Here is a 13423-nt window from a genome sequence, read left to right as displayed (position 1 = left end):
TTCAATAAATATTTGTTCAATGAACAAACCACTTAAAAAGTGCTTTACAAAATTTAATATAAAAAGCTTAGTATAAAAGTAGAAAATTTATGTCATGAAGCATTAGAAATAAGGCAATCCAAGACACACCCACGTATTTAACAAAAACACATAGGCAGTACCTAACATTTATTGAGTCCTAAATATGTGCCAAGCACTCTGAAAGGCACACTATGTGACTCGTTTTATTTAATTTTACTTTAGTGGGGCTTTTGGTGCCCATATAATGGATTCTTTTAAAACCCTGAGGATCAGAAAATTTAAATAATTCACCCATAGCCAACACGTGGGAGAGCCCAGGTTTAATTAGTCCCATGTGACTCCAGGATTCATGCTTTTTCCACTGTACTGAACCTACTGTGTGGAAAGTTCAGTAAGACACTAGGCAACCAAGAAATTCATAAGCGATGTGCTCCAACCCCAAGGAATCTACTCATGTGGAAAGTTGGTCAGTAGGTATGACAAGGGCAGATAAATGTCATTTTGTGGTTTGGCCTGGCTAGGACATAGTCACTATTGGCCAGAGTTTGTAAAGAGCCAAAGAAATAGCTCATTCTATTTAGTGTATTTATTACAAAAGGCAAGTTAAAGAAAGGCTCTATTCCTTCTTCTATTCTACCACTATTGTAGATCTGGTGAAGACTTTCCCTGGGGACCCTGGGGGAAAGAGAATGGGACTGAGGGGCTAGGAATTTCCACCTGGCTCCAAGCTGAGGGCCATTCAATCCCAGCCCCAAGATAACTAGCAGATATCTATATCCTCAACGCTAGGCTTTTTAAACCTGAAGGCAGAGAGCTAAGGGTCCTTATGAGCACCCTTTGATGAACCCAAGAATGAAGCCGAGCTCTGATAAACCATGTTTGGTGGAGTCAGTGGTGGCATGGAATCTGATGATCTTTTTCCCTAAAACCATGTGGACATTCCATAGATTCACAAAATAATAATAAGAATGTGTTCTGAGAATAAACTTGGCCAAAGGCAGGGCTAGAATGTTCTGAAGCATATAGTCATTCTGAGGGTCTTGCTAAAGACAGCTCCCTATGATCCTTACAAAACCAGAGCATGAGCCCTTCATACCGACCTTTCCCAAAAAGCCAATCACAGTCTTGAAATTCCCACTGGAGAAGAAAGTACCCAAATCATCTCAGGGTCAGCTGGGAAGAGGGGAAGGGGGAAAGGGAGACCTGCAGTTCACTCACTTGATTGTCCACAGCATGATGGCTTTGCCAAAGGTCCAAGTCTCTGGAGAGGACACTGCTTGGCCAGAAGGAACACAGTAAAGAGAGCTGGCCAAGAAATCTCTGCCCTGGGCCTGGGGAAAGGAGACTACAGAAAGCCAAACAATTTTAGAAGGTAAAGTCTCTAAGGTTCCATGTGGGTTAACTAAAAAGTCCTAAAAGCTAAAATCCGGAGGACAAGATCCTGCATTCCTGAAGGTTGAGCTCAGAGAAGTAACTCCTCTTTACATGCCCTTTTTTATTTCCACAAGGACTGGCACCATCATGTTTACAGAGAGTGGCCTGGCATAGAGGGTTGAAGACATCCAGACACCACAGCTTAGAGGGTGCCCAGGTATCAGGCTAAATAAAGTGGGCCTGGGTTAAGTCCCAGGACTGATTCCTCTCAGTGGCAATGGATCAAAGAGGCATTTCAGAAAACCTAAGCTCCTAAATGGTGATATCTAGAAATCCCCAGCTAGCAAAGGGCAACTGAAAACCACATCCTAATAGTTATCTATGCCCCATGACTGGGTCAGTCTCTGCATAAAAATACTAGAACAGAAAGCTTTTCTAGAACTAGCTCTACTTGTCAGAAACATCCAAATCCATGTTTATATAGAAGCAAACATAGATTTTCATGGGCCTTACACCATTATAAGCATGAAGGCCTTTAATGAAACCACCAAATGAGATCATAAAAAATTGTTCATTAGGAAACAGCAGAAGATAATATAGGATATCTTACTTTTGTTACATATACGTATAGTAGCACCTACCACCACCACCACCCAAAAAAAAGATATGAGGTCCAAATTCCTTGAACCTGGGAATGTTACCTTATATGGTTTGCTGATATGATTAAGTTAAGGATCCTGAAATTGGAAGGATTATCCAGGTGGGACTTAACTGCTGTCACATACATCCTTAGGAGAGGGAGGCAGAGGGAGATTAGAACACAGACACAAGAGGAGAAGGCAACATGGCCATGGAGGCAGAGACTGGAATGATGTGGCCACATGTCAAGATATGCTGGCAGCTGCCAGAAACTGGAAGAGGCAAGGCAGACATTCCCCTCCAGATCCTCCAGGGGAAACACAACCCTGCTGACACCCTGATTTCAGTCCAGTGACATGGAATTCCAACTTCTGGCCTCCAGAATTACGAGATAATAAATTTCTGCTATTTTAAGCCCCTAGGTTTGTGACAATTCATTAACAGCAGCCACAGGAAATTAAGAGAAGGAGAAAGGGTAAACCACTCTCACTGAAATGGAAATTAGTTTCACCTGCTTTTTCAAAGGAAGAGCCAATAGTTCTGAAAGAAATAAACATTTTTGGTTATTCAAAGCTATCAGTCCAGGACCCATCAGCCAATTTCCAGTTTGCATAATAAGTGACTAAATGAAAATGCAATACAATACTTTCTACACATGGAAAAATATGCTAATACATCATTCAGTGAACTGTAATGGCAAACCTGAAATTGCCAAAACAGAAAACTGTGGAAAATGGCCTAAAATGAATACTGAGTGTAACTGCCATTGAGCTCACTACTGAAGAGACCCCAAGAAAGCAGGGGTGGGGATGGGAGAGGAGCAATCACACTCACACAAAGACACTGGTCCTCCCTGCTTAGAAAATTAAAGGGCCAAAGCTCCACAATCCCAATGTACTCTCCATTAAGTTGTAATGAATTAATATCTATACTATGGGAAATGTGTTCACAATTTCTTAAAATATAATGTTGTTTTGAGCCACAAATGCAGACTCTGGGAGAAGAGGTAATTAGACAAAATTCATAACCTGGAGTCAACTGTATTATTTGCTAAATGTGGTTTTGGAAACCTGTATCTAGGTTGCAGCAGCAGGGACTAGACGGATGATCTTCCATGTATAACAGCTTCCATGTACAATGGCTAAAATGCAACTACTGACTTTATGGGAAATAAAAAAAGGCAGGCATCACAAACCTCAAAACCAGAGCACTTTGCTTTTAATGAGTCTAAATTATCTCAACAAGAACTGGAATGAAAACTCAACGAGCCTCGTGCTATACATGGAAGGGATTCATACTTTATGGAATTCAAGTCTTGCTTTGTTCATACATTCTTTAAATGAACAAAAATTTCTCTATATTTATAGAAGGCTTTCATTTCATTCTAAAATTTGATGATTCTCCTTCTCTGGGTATTTGTATGTTAATCTTCACGACAAAACATTTTCAGCACAAGTTTTTGTGGTTTAGCTTTTCCCATTAAGGCAGATGCAATATTATGGTGAGAAACAAAAATGTTAATTGTTTATCGTGGTAAGCTGACACGGTATGGTTTGAAAAAACAGTGAGTTTGTTCCAGGATAAGAAAATATTTTGAGCTACAACATAATGAATGTTTCCCTCACAATTATTTTGCTAAAGCACGATATTATGCTTAAGGGAGTGTGTCTAGATTTCCTTCACAAGCTATACCTTTCCAGAGCCACTGATTAAAATGGTCATTTTTGTTCCTCCAAGGAAGGGTGTGGGTTTCACATGCAAGTGATACAGTGGTTTTGCCTCCCCCAGCTGACAGTGGTAGAAGACTGGAAACAATTCAGTAAAGGTGTGAAAGAAGACTCAAGTATCAGCTGCCTAACAACACTCTCCCAATTGGAACTGGCTCTTGAAATAAGAAAACCTGATCTAGAAAGCCAAAAAGCAATGGAAACCATTTGATTGCATGAACGTGGCTGAAGAGTTCTGAACTCCTTTTACAATTGGGATTGATTCCTAAGTAATATTTCTTTTCACCAACCAGAATAGAGAGCACTAACTGAAGCTCATCATGTGTGTCCAATAAATGTCTTCATTCAGTAATTTAAGAGAGGTTTTGATCTTCTTCACCTCCAAAGCCTGTCTCCACCATCTCTTTAACTTCCGAAAATGTCCTAGAGCTGTTAGGTAGTAAATCTGAGCCTTCATAGAATGGCTGAGAATTGACCAGGGTCCTATGTGACAGAGGCCTTAAAATTGCAGATTTTAGGAAAAGATTCACATTCTATTTGCATATGAAAAAGGAGACAGGATCTAGAAAGCAGAAAATGGCAAATATGATAATAAGTTTCTTTATCTTCCCGTCACAATTAAAAATGTGCATTTTTGAACACACAAGCTAAAGAGAATTGGAAGACCTTCAGGTTAATACCAGTTGTACTGAAGTTATTATTGATGATGCCTGGCTTTTTTTCAATACAAATTTGAATGTTTTCTAGTTTATTTTTACAATAAGCATGTGTTATTTTCATAGTCAGAAAAACACACACACTGAAAGAGGCAGAGCTAGCACTGTGGTTTATATGCTTGCACAGGATTCTCTGTGCACTCTGTCCTCTCCCCACATTGCTGATGTTCATATGACCACTTAAGTGGAAGGGAGACAGGGTATTCCAATGAAATTTATTCTAGAAATTTAACCGAACACATCCTGCAAAGACACCTCAGCTTTGGTCTATCTGCTCCGGTAAGGAGTTCTCCTACCAGGTCCTCCTTGCTCTGACCCCTGGGACGGGATCTTGGTGCTCCCTCGGCCCTGAACCTCATTCTGCCTCCAGTTGAGGCTCTGCCCAGGGATGAAGGGCTTGATCCAGGCATAGGCCCCATGATGTTTTTTCAGCCCCGGCCCCTTAACATCACTCAGGGAAATGTGTTCCAGAATGCCAGGGGCTCTTCCACAAAGGGAAACAGTAAGTGGGTTACAGGGTGAAGCTAATGTCATTTTCCCCTAATGACCTCATTCCTATTCATTAAATTACTATAGCGCATTAGGCTAAGCACTGCAGCCAATTCCAGTGGCCTAGAAAATCACCCTCTCCTGTGAAACAGTCTTTTGGCTACGATGAGAGGAAAGAAACCTTACACATTTCCAATAACAAAAGATAATAACAACAGCCTTCACCACCGCTTATTTCCTGCTACATGGGTAGCAGTGTGCTAAGCATTTTGAATTCATTATCCATTCTAATCTATACACAAACTCCAAGAGGGCAGGACAGCCTAGTGGATAGGAGCTGACCTAGAGTCAGAAGCCCTGGCTTGCACCCTGGCTCTGCTATTTCGGATCTGTGTAACTGTTGGCAAGCTGCTTACCCTCCCTGTGCTTTGGGACCCGAGACTGTACAGTGAGATGATGAGCAGTATAGAAGAAAGCTTAGAACAGCACCTGGGACATGGTGAGTATTCAAAATGGCTTGGTTTCCATCATCACCACTACTATTTTCCCACTTACAGATGATGAAACTGAGGTTTCAAAGATAGGTAATTTACCCTAACTTGCAGAGCTAATCCAGATCTTCCAACTTTAGAGGCCAAAAGACCTGTCCTCAGTCTTGAGTAGTCAAGGAGCAGGAGATCAAGGAGCAGCAACACGGCCCCCGGTTCCCTCAGGACACCCTCCGCACACTCACTACCAGAGACACAGTGTGGGGGCTACTGAGCTGAACTTCTAGGCTCCAAACGTATCCTACCTGCTGCTTTAGGGACACAGCAATCATCAGATCCAGGAATACACTGCCTGAGAGGCCTGACCTACAGCCTGATGCCTTGTGTACAGCGAAAGGAGCTCTCCTTTGTCTGTTGCATCAAAGCACTGGGCCAGGCCACTGGCGCTCTTGGTAAAAGAGACAGTGAGAAAAAAAAAGCTCAAAACACTTGGATTTTAATCAAATAAGACTTTATCTTCCCTTGGGCCTTATAACAGGTTGTGGTTATAATTCCTGTTTACAAATGCATTGTATTATAAAGGTTTCATAGAAAAATGTACTCTAAGTGTATTATAACCAGTTTTCAGATTACCAGGATGGCCCACTGTGGTAGACAGGTCTATTATTCCAATTATGCAGGGCCTCACCTTCATGAGAAAATTGTCCTGCCCGCCCCATTGCTATCAGGCTTGCTCACATGACTTTCTTTGGCCAATCAGATGTGAACACAAGTGATACATGGCACTTTCGAGCACAAACTTTAAGAGTCACTATGTGGTTCCACTATCATTTCTTTTCCCTGTGTTGCAAATAGAGCAATGCCCAAGAGAGGGGCTACTCTTTCCACCTGGATCCTGGAATAAAGGAAAAATGTAGAGAAGACCCACAGCCCATATACATGTATGTGAGAAATAAAACTTCCATTATTGTAAGCCATCAAGATTTGGGTGTTATTTGTTACTGCAGCACAACCTAGTTAATCCTGGCTACCGTACCCACTAAAACCTACTCAGGCCATATGAATCTAAAATATTACATACTTGCAATGAAAAGTAATGGGAAGAAATACTTGAAATGGTCATCATTAAAAAAATATTTGTAAGAACCAGGCCTAGAGCCAAGGCATCTTTATATAATTGATATCATTTTGTCACTATTTAAAAGGTTAAACTTAAACTGACCCTGGGCAGGTTTTGATGGCTGTGGGCACATTAAGCTCCTCGCAGAATGTAATTTTCATCCTAATCCTTTTTTCCTTCATTTAAGTGCTAGAGAATTTATACTTTCTCTTTTCAGGGTCACATTCAGAGCTTTTGCTAGCCTGCTGATCTGCTTCCTTCAGTGCATGGCAAAGGCGATTGCAAAGCAAAAGCAAAAATTCAATTCTGCCACATCACACTGGACAGAAACAGCTCAAAGGTTAAAGAAAGCCACACATACTATTTCCTCTAAACTTGACTTTGGATTTTTTTATTCCTTAGTCATGTAAAATATAGCCAGATCAGCTATCAGATCCATGCACACACTGTTCATGAATGCAAAAAGAAGTCTGAATGGCAAGCAAGAAATAGTTATATTCAAGAGGACCATTTGGAAATGTAGACTTTTAGAAAATGAAATCACATAAAGCAAACATGCCCAGTCAGAGCTCTAGGACGCAAAAAGAAAAGAAAAATCAAAAGGTTTGAAGGCTTGTCCATTTGAATAAAAAGGTATATGGATGGTGGTAGTAGTAAGGTACCAGTGAAATTTAAAATAGATGGCTCCAAATACAGATCTCTCACACACACACACACACACACACACACACACACACACACTTATATACACACATATAACCACAATCTATTAAATATAAATGCATACAGATATCCTGAAGGATTTACTCCTGCAACTCTGCTTTGGATTTCCTTTTACATCCATCTTCAGTGATAAAAAGGACCCCTTTTTTTTTTTTTTTTTTTTATTGAAGGGTAGTTGACAACAGCATTGCATTACATTAGTTTCAGGTGTACAACACAGTGATTCAACATTTATATACATTATAATTCTAGGTACCAGGTATCACCATACCAAGTTGTTACAATATTTTGACTATATTCCTTATGCTATACATTACATCCTGGTTACTTATTTATTTTACAATTGGAAATATATATTTTTTTTGTGAGGGCATCTCTCGTATTTATTGATCAAATAGTTGTTAACCACAATAAATTTCTGTATAGGGGGGTCAATACTCAATGCACAATCATTAATCCATCCCAAGCCTAATTTTCATCAGTCTCCAATCTTCTGATGCATAATGAACAAATTCTTACATGGAGTACAAATTCTTACATAGTGAATAAGTTACATGGTGAACAGTGCAAGGGCAGTCATCACAAAAGCTTTCGGTTTTGTTCATGCATTATGAACTATACACAGTCAGTTCAAATATGAATATTCATTTGATTTTTAAACTTGATTTATATATGGATACCACATTTCTCTATTATTATTATTTTTAATAAAATGCTGAAGTGATAGGTAGATACAAGATAAAGGTAGAAAACAGAGTTTAGTGTTGTAAGAGAGCAAATGTAGATGATCAGGTGTGTGCCTGTAGACTATGTTAATTCGAGCTAGATGAGGGCAATAAACATCCATGTATGCCAAAGATTTCTCTCAGAATATGAGGGGGGAGGTTCTAAGCCTCACCTCTGCTGCTCCCCATTTTCTCACCAGATGGCCCCCTGCGACTGTGCCTGTCTTAGGTTGTTCCTCCCTTGAGGAATCTTACCCGTCTCTGGCTAACAAGTCATCTTCCAGGGCCTTACAGGGAAATGTTAAGTTGGTAAGTGAGAGAGAAGCCTTATTGTTTGAAAAGGTTAGCTTTTTACTTCTTTGCATATTTATGCCCTGTGGCTTCTATGCCCAGCATTTGTCTTGAGGTATCTTTACCACTTGGAAGAATTATGATACTCGGTAAATTCGACATGTGGCATGAGTTCTATTTAAAGGTTGTGATTAGGTAGGAAGAAGAAAAGCTATAGAAGTAGCAGGCAGAAGAAAACCTGGGAAGATTGATTATTTCTTTGACATATCTTCTTGTAGAGTAACTTCAGCATGGATAGGTTTTAAACGACTAATTAAATTGTGCACACACATTAACATAATAGGAATATAGTTACCTAACCAAAGCATACCTGTAATTACCAGCCATCTCCAGTGAAACCAAGAAAACCTGTTAGGCACCTTAGGCATTTGTGAAAACTTATCTATGATATGGTGGATATTGTCCGACTGAACTTAAACAGTCTGAGAGAATTCAGATAAACTAGAACACCCCATTCCTGGGGACTGTTCATATCCCATATGTTCTTTTAACGATAAATAGTCTGTGGTTGTAAGATTTTGGAGTGCTACAATTTGCACTTCTCCTAATTCTTGGTTGAGTTCCAACAGTATAGATCCAGTCCAATTTTTGTTTTACTGTATGCACAGGCCAGCTTAGATATCTCCTTCATCTTTCCCATGGCAGGTCCAGGAACTGGTGGGATGAGTGCATCTACACCTGTGACAGTGCGTGGATCTTTGTTGAAGTTTTTTTTTTTTTTCTGATCATCTTCTGTCATGAGTCTTCCAGAGAGTGCTGATGTTGGAAGTTCTTTTTCATATCGTATCTTAGTTCATTTTCGGGGTAGCCAAATTAGGCTTTGATCCTCTGTATACACACAAACAGACCCTTTGCCTACACTTTTATATGTCCTTTATATCATTGTGTAGAACTCATTAGGGGTCACCACATAGGAACTGCATTTTTTTTTTTAATCATTAATCTACACTTACATGACGAATACTTTGTTTACTAGGCTCTCCCCTATACCAGGAAAAAGGACCCCTTTTTATTTATTAGACACAGAGTTTGAATTTGCTTAGTGTTTTCTGACAATTCTGTCTGATCCTGTGCTCACTACAAAGCGTCTGGTTTTAAAGCCAGCCCAGCTGAATATGTAATTGCCTGGGCAGAGGGGCACGTCTGCTTAGTTGAACGGGATGAAGACACGTGAGGGGCCCCGCCCTGCAGAGATGCCTAGCGGCGCAGACATCGGCACTCACCAGGGTCTGTGTAAACACAGAAACATCCTCTGTGCTCTTGTCCATTTGTGGACACCTAAGGACGGAGGCTGGCTCCTGAGAGCTGTGGGGAAAAATCAGTGTCCGCATTTACTCGCACCAACCTCCCGACTCTCGGGGAACTCACAACTGTGAACGTGATAGTTCTGTTTCCTGCACTGTCCACGTCATTGGTCACAGCTCTCAGGTCATGAGATGAAAGGGGCTTCATGGAACCTAACTGAAAATTAGATATGCAGGTTAAGTAAAGCATACGAAGGCTGCTGGTTAATGAAATGATCTTTATAGGCCCCTGAAAATTCTGGAAAACACATGGTTACATTCTGAGGGGGTGAGCTAGTTCTAACTTGAACTTGGTTTGTGAGGGGGGCTAGTGATCCCTGAGGCACCTGTGTGTTGACATGGTTGGCTACAGGCACTGGAGATAGAGGAGGAAAATCTGATGAGATGGGTTCCTGATCCCCAACCAGGTCCTCTGTGTCTAACTGATCCTGAGAAAGGAGGCAGTGCCCACGTGGCCCCCAGCTGGGCACCGAGCTGGAAGGGGAAGGCTGCTGGTGCCCTGAGAGACTAGGAGACAGCTCCCTCCCCTGAGGACAGATGCATCCTGGCCTGATGGTGGCTGCAGGGACTCAAGGGAGTGTCCATCTGTGGACCCCTAGGGACAGAGGCTGGCTCCTGACAAAAGTGAGACATCTCCAGTGGACCCCCAGGAATGCAGGTGGAGCAGACACTTTGGGGAGGGAAGGGTTGGTGTGAAGGCCAAGAGGAGAAGAACCAGCACACAGGAGTTCTGTGGGCTAAGGTGACCTCATCAGCAGCCACAGGCCAGGGAGGCTTAGGGACCTTCAGGCTATTTCAGTGTTTCTCAAATGCTCTGTGGGGAAAGATCAGTGTTTCCCCTTAATCCATTGTGGACCAATAATTTTATAAAACATAATAAAATGTTGCAGCAATGTCAAATTGCTATGAAAATTTCTCAACAACACTTCTTTTCACTTTCTACTTTTAGTTCACAGACCAGAAGGTCTGTGGGCCACAATCCAAGAAGCTCAGGGTCAGAGTACCTATGCACTTACTCCGCATTGACTTAGGATATTCCCTTTTGGATGGCAGGTCTGGAGGAGATTCACATGGTCACCCCAGCCCAGCTTCTTCTCTTATCTTGTCTGTTTTAGCCCTTGCTGAAGGGCTTTAGCTTTAGGCCTTGCACAGGTAGCCCTTAGAGTAGGCACTTGATCAATTCTTTATGAAGTTGAATCAAGCATCCAGAAATAACTAAGCCTCCTGAATGACATCCACTTTGCTTTCCTCACTCATCCACTGTAGCCTTAGAGAGTGAAAGCCACTGACTATAGTGTTTAAGCCACATTTGGCACTTCAAATCAGGACTTGACTACAGCTAATACAAGATGAAGTCAGCTCCAGGTAAGATTTTCAACTTATGCAAGGATTGTTCTGAGCCTTCGATTTGGAAGCTCCATTTAAAATACTTGACAAAAAAAAAAAACAGTGGGACTACATCAGACTAAAAAGCATCTGTTCAGCAGAGGAAACTCAACAAACGAAAGGTACCTGTGGAAGGGGAGAAAAAATTTGCAAGCCACATGTCCGATAAGGAGTTAAAATCCAAAATATACAAGATGTCATACAACTCAATAGCAAAAAACCTCACAAAAACAAACGACACCAAGTAACCCAATTAAAAAATGGGCAAAGCAACTGAATAGATATTTTTCCAAAGGAGACATGCAAATACTAGATGAAAAGGTGCTCATCCTCACTCATCATCAGGGAAATGCAAATCAAAACCACAATGAGATACCATCTCACATCCATTAGGATGGCCATTATCAAAAAGACAAGAGATAACAAATACTAGTGAGAGGGATATGGAGAAAAGGGAACCCTTATGTACTGTTGGTAGGAATGTAAATTGGTACAGCACTATGGAAAATAGTAAGGAAGTTCTTAAGAAATTAAAAACTACCATCTGATGTGACAGCCTCACTTCTGTGTATTTATCCAAAGGAAACAAAATCATTAGGTCAAAGAGAACCCTGTACTCCCATGTTTACTGCAGCATCATTCACTAAAGCCAAAGTACAGAAATAATGTAAGTGTCTGTCATGGATTAATGGATCAAGAAAATGTGATGTTTATATATAGATGTGTGTACACACACACACACACACACACACACATATATCTGCAATGAAATGTAACTCAGGCCTAAAAAAGAAGGAAATCCTTCTTGCTTTGTAACAAGGATAAAGCCAGAGGAGCTTTAGACTAAGTGAAACAAGCCAGACAGAGAAAGACAAATACACACTGCATGGTATCACTTACATGTGGAATCTAAAAAAAAAAAAGTCAAACTAATAGAAACAGAGAGTAGAAAAGTGGGGCCTAGGGAATGGAAGAAGTGGGGGGAGGTTGATAAAGGGTACAAACTTTCCATTATAAGATGAATGAAGTCTGAGGATTGAATGTTTAACATGGTGACTTTAGTTGACAGCACTGTATTGTATAATTGAAATTTGCTAAGAAAGAAAAATGTTATCACACACACAAAAAAGATAAATATGTGAGCTGATGGATGTGTCAGTTAACACAATGGAGGGAATCCTTTCACAATGCTTACATATCAAATTATCACATTGTATAATTTAAATATCTTACTATTGTATTTCTCAGTTATACCTCAATAAAGCTGGGAAACAAAACAAAAATTAAATTAAATTAAAAGTAAATGCCTGAGCCCATGGGATGGGCACTAGTCCTGGGGCTCCTATGGGTAAGGTAGGAGTCCCTGGGAAGGTCAGCCTCAGGAATGCAGTTCTGCCCCAGGTTCAGGGCTGCTTTGGCACAACTTTACTTGTTACACAAAAGTACTCATGTGATGCTTGTAACTGCCTCCACGTTTCTCTTATTTATTGCTGCTAAAATGTTGTAGTCACTGCCACCTTCCAGCTTCTGGGGCTTGGGGCCCAAGATCTGAGGTCATCCTGGGGAGACCAAGAGGAATTATTCTGTACCCTTAGTCAGTGTTACATAAAGTCATAACTAACGCCCATTCTCTGTCACCTGCCAAGGTAGGATTCCCCCATCCTGTCAGGTGGATTATGCCTTTCATGTGTGTGTGGGTCCCATGAGACAGGAACCGTGGGTGTAGTCAGAGTAGAGTGAGGGCCACTGGAAAGAGCAAGGCAGGGTATTTGCAGTCACAGCAATGTAACTACATGCAAGGAAACCCCCTACCAAAATTCTGTGTTAAACATTAAGCTCTAGAGTCATTCTTCAGTGAGATCAGTTAATATCCCCCAGATAAAAAAGACTAGCACATGTTTTTGTTACACTAATTATTTGTAATCATGTGTAAGACTCACTTTAGCATGCTAGAAGGCCCAGGCCTATGTGCTGTCTTTCCTCCTTCAGACATGATGAGGTGATTTACAAACTGGGCAACTAATTTAGCATGCAGGCCCAGCTGTAAACAACATAGTAAAAGGCAGGAAGGATTCCACCTTGAAGATAAGATTGCATTTACACCCAGGAAGTTTAAGAAGTAATCTTAACTTACTCTTTAGCAAACAGACAATACCTCAGCGCACCTTGGGGATTGGGCAGGTGGCCTTTTGATATGCTCCCAGACCAAGACACAGGTATCCCAGGGAGAAATCAAACCAGGAAATTCCTTATGTTAAGTTAATTGTAAATATTTAGGGACCACTTAACAAATCCACACCCCAAAGCCTTTTTTCACATTCCCCAAAATCCTCAACTGCCTATAAAACCCCTAGCACCAC

The 13423-nt window shown here is 41.0% G+C and overlaps 1 pseudogene; it reads right to left on the bottom strand.

Annotated features, from left to right (window-relative positions):
• The window catches only part of LOC118919952 (chondroitin sulfate proteoglycan 4-like), a 65100-nt pseudogene that overhangs the window by 7831 nt on the left and 43846 nt on the right, over positions 1–13423 (bottom strand).

The sequence above is a fragment of the Manis pentadactyla genome, chromosome 2 (assembly GCF_030020395.1).
Source record: "Manis pentadactyla isolate mManPen7 chromosome 2, mManPen7.hap1, whole genome shotgun sequence".
In the NCBI taxonomy this organism is placed as follows: Eukaryota; Metazoa; Chordata; class Mammalia; order Pholidota; family Manidae; genus Manis; species Manis pentadactyla.
This window is presented reverse-complemented; position numbering and strand designations above follow the sequence as displayed.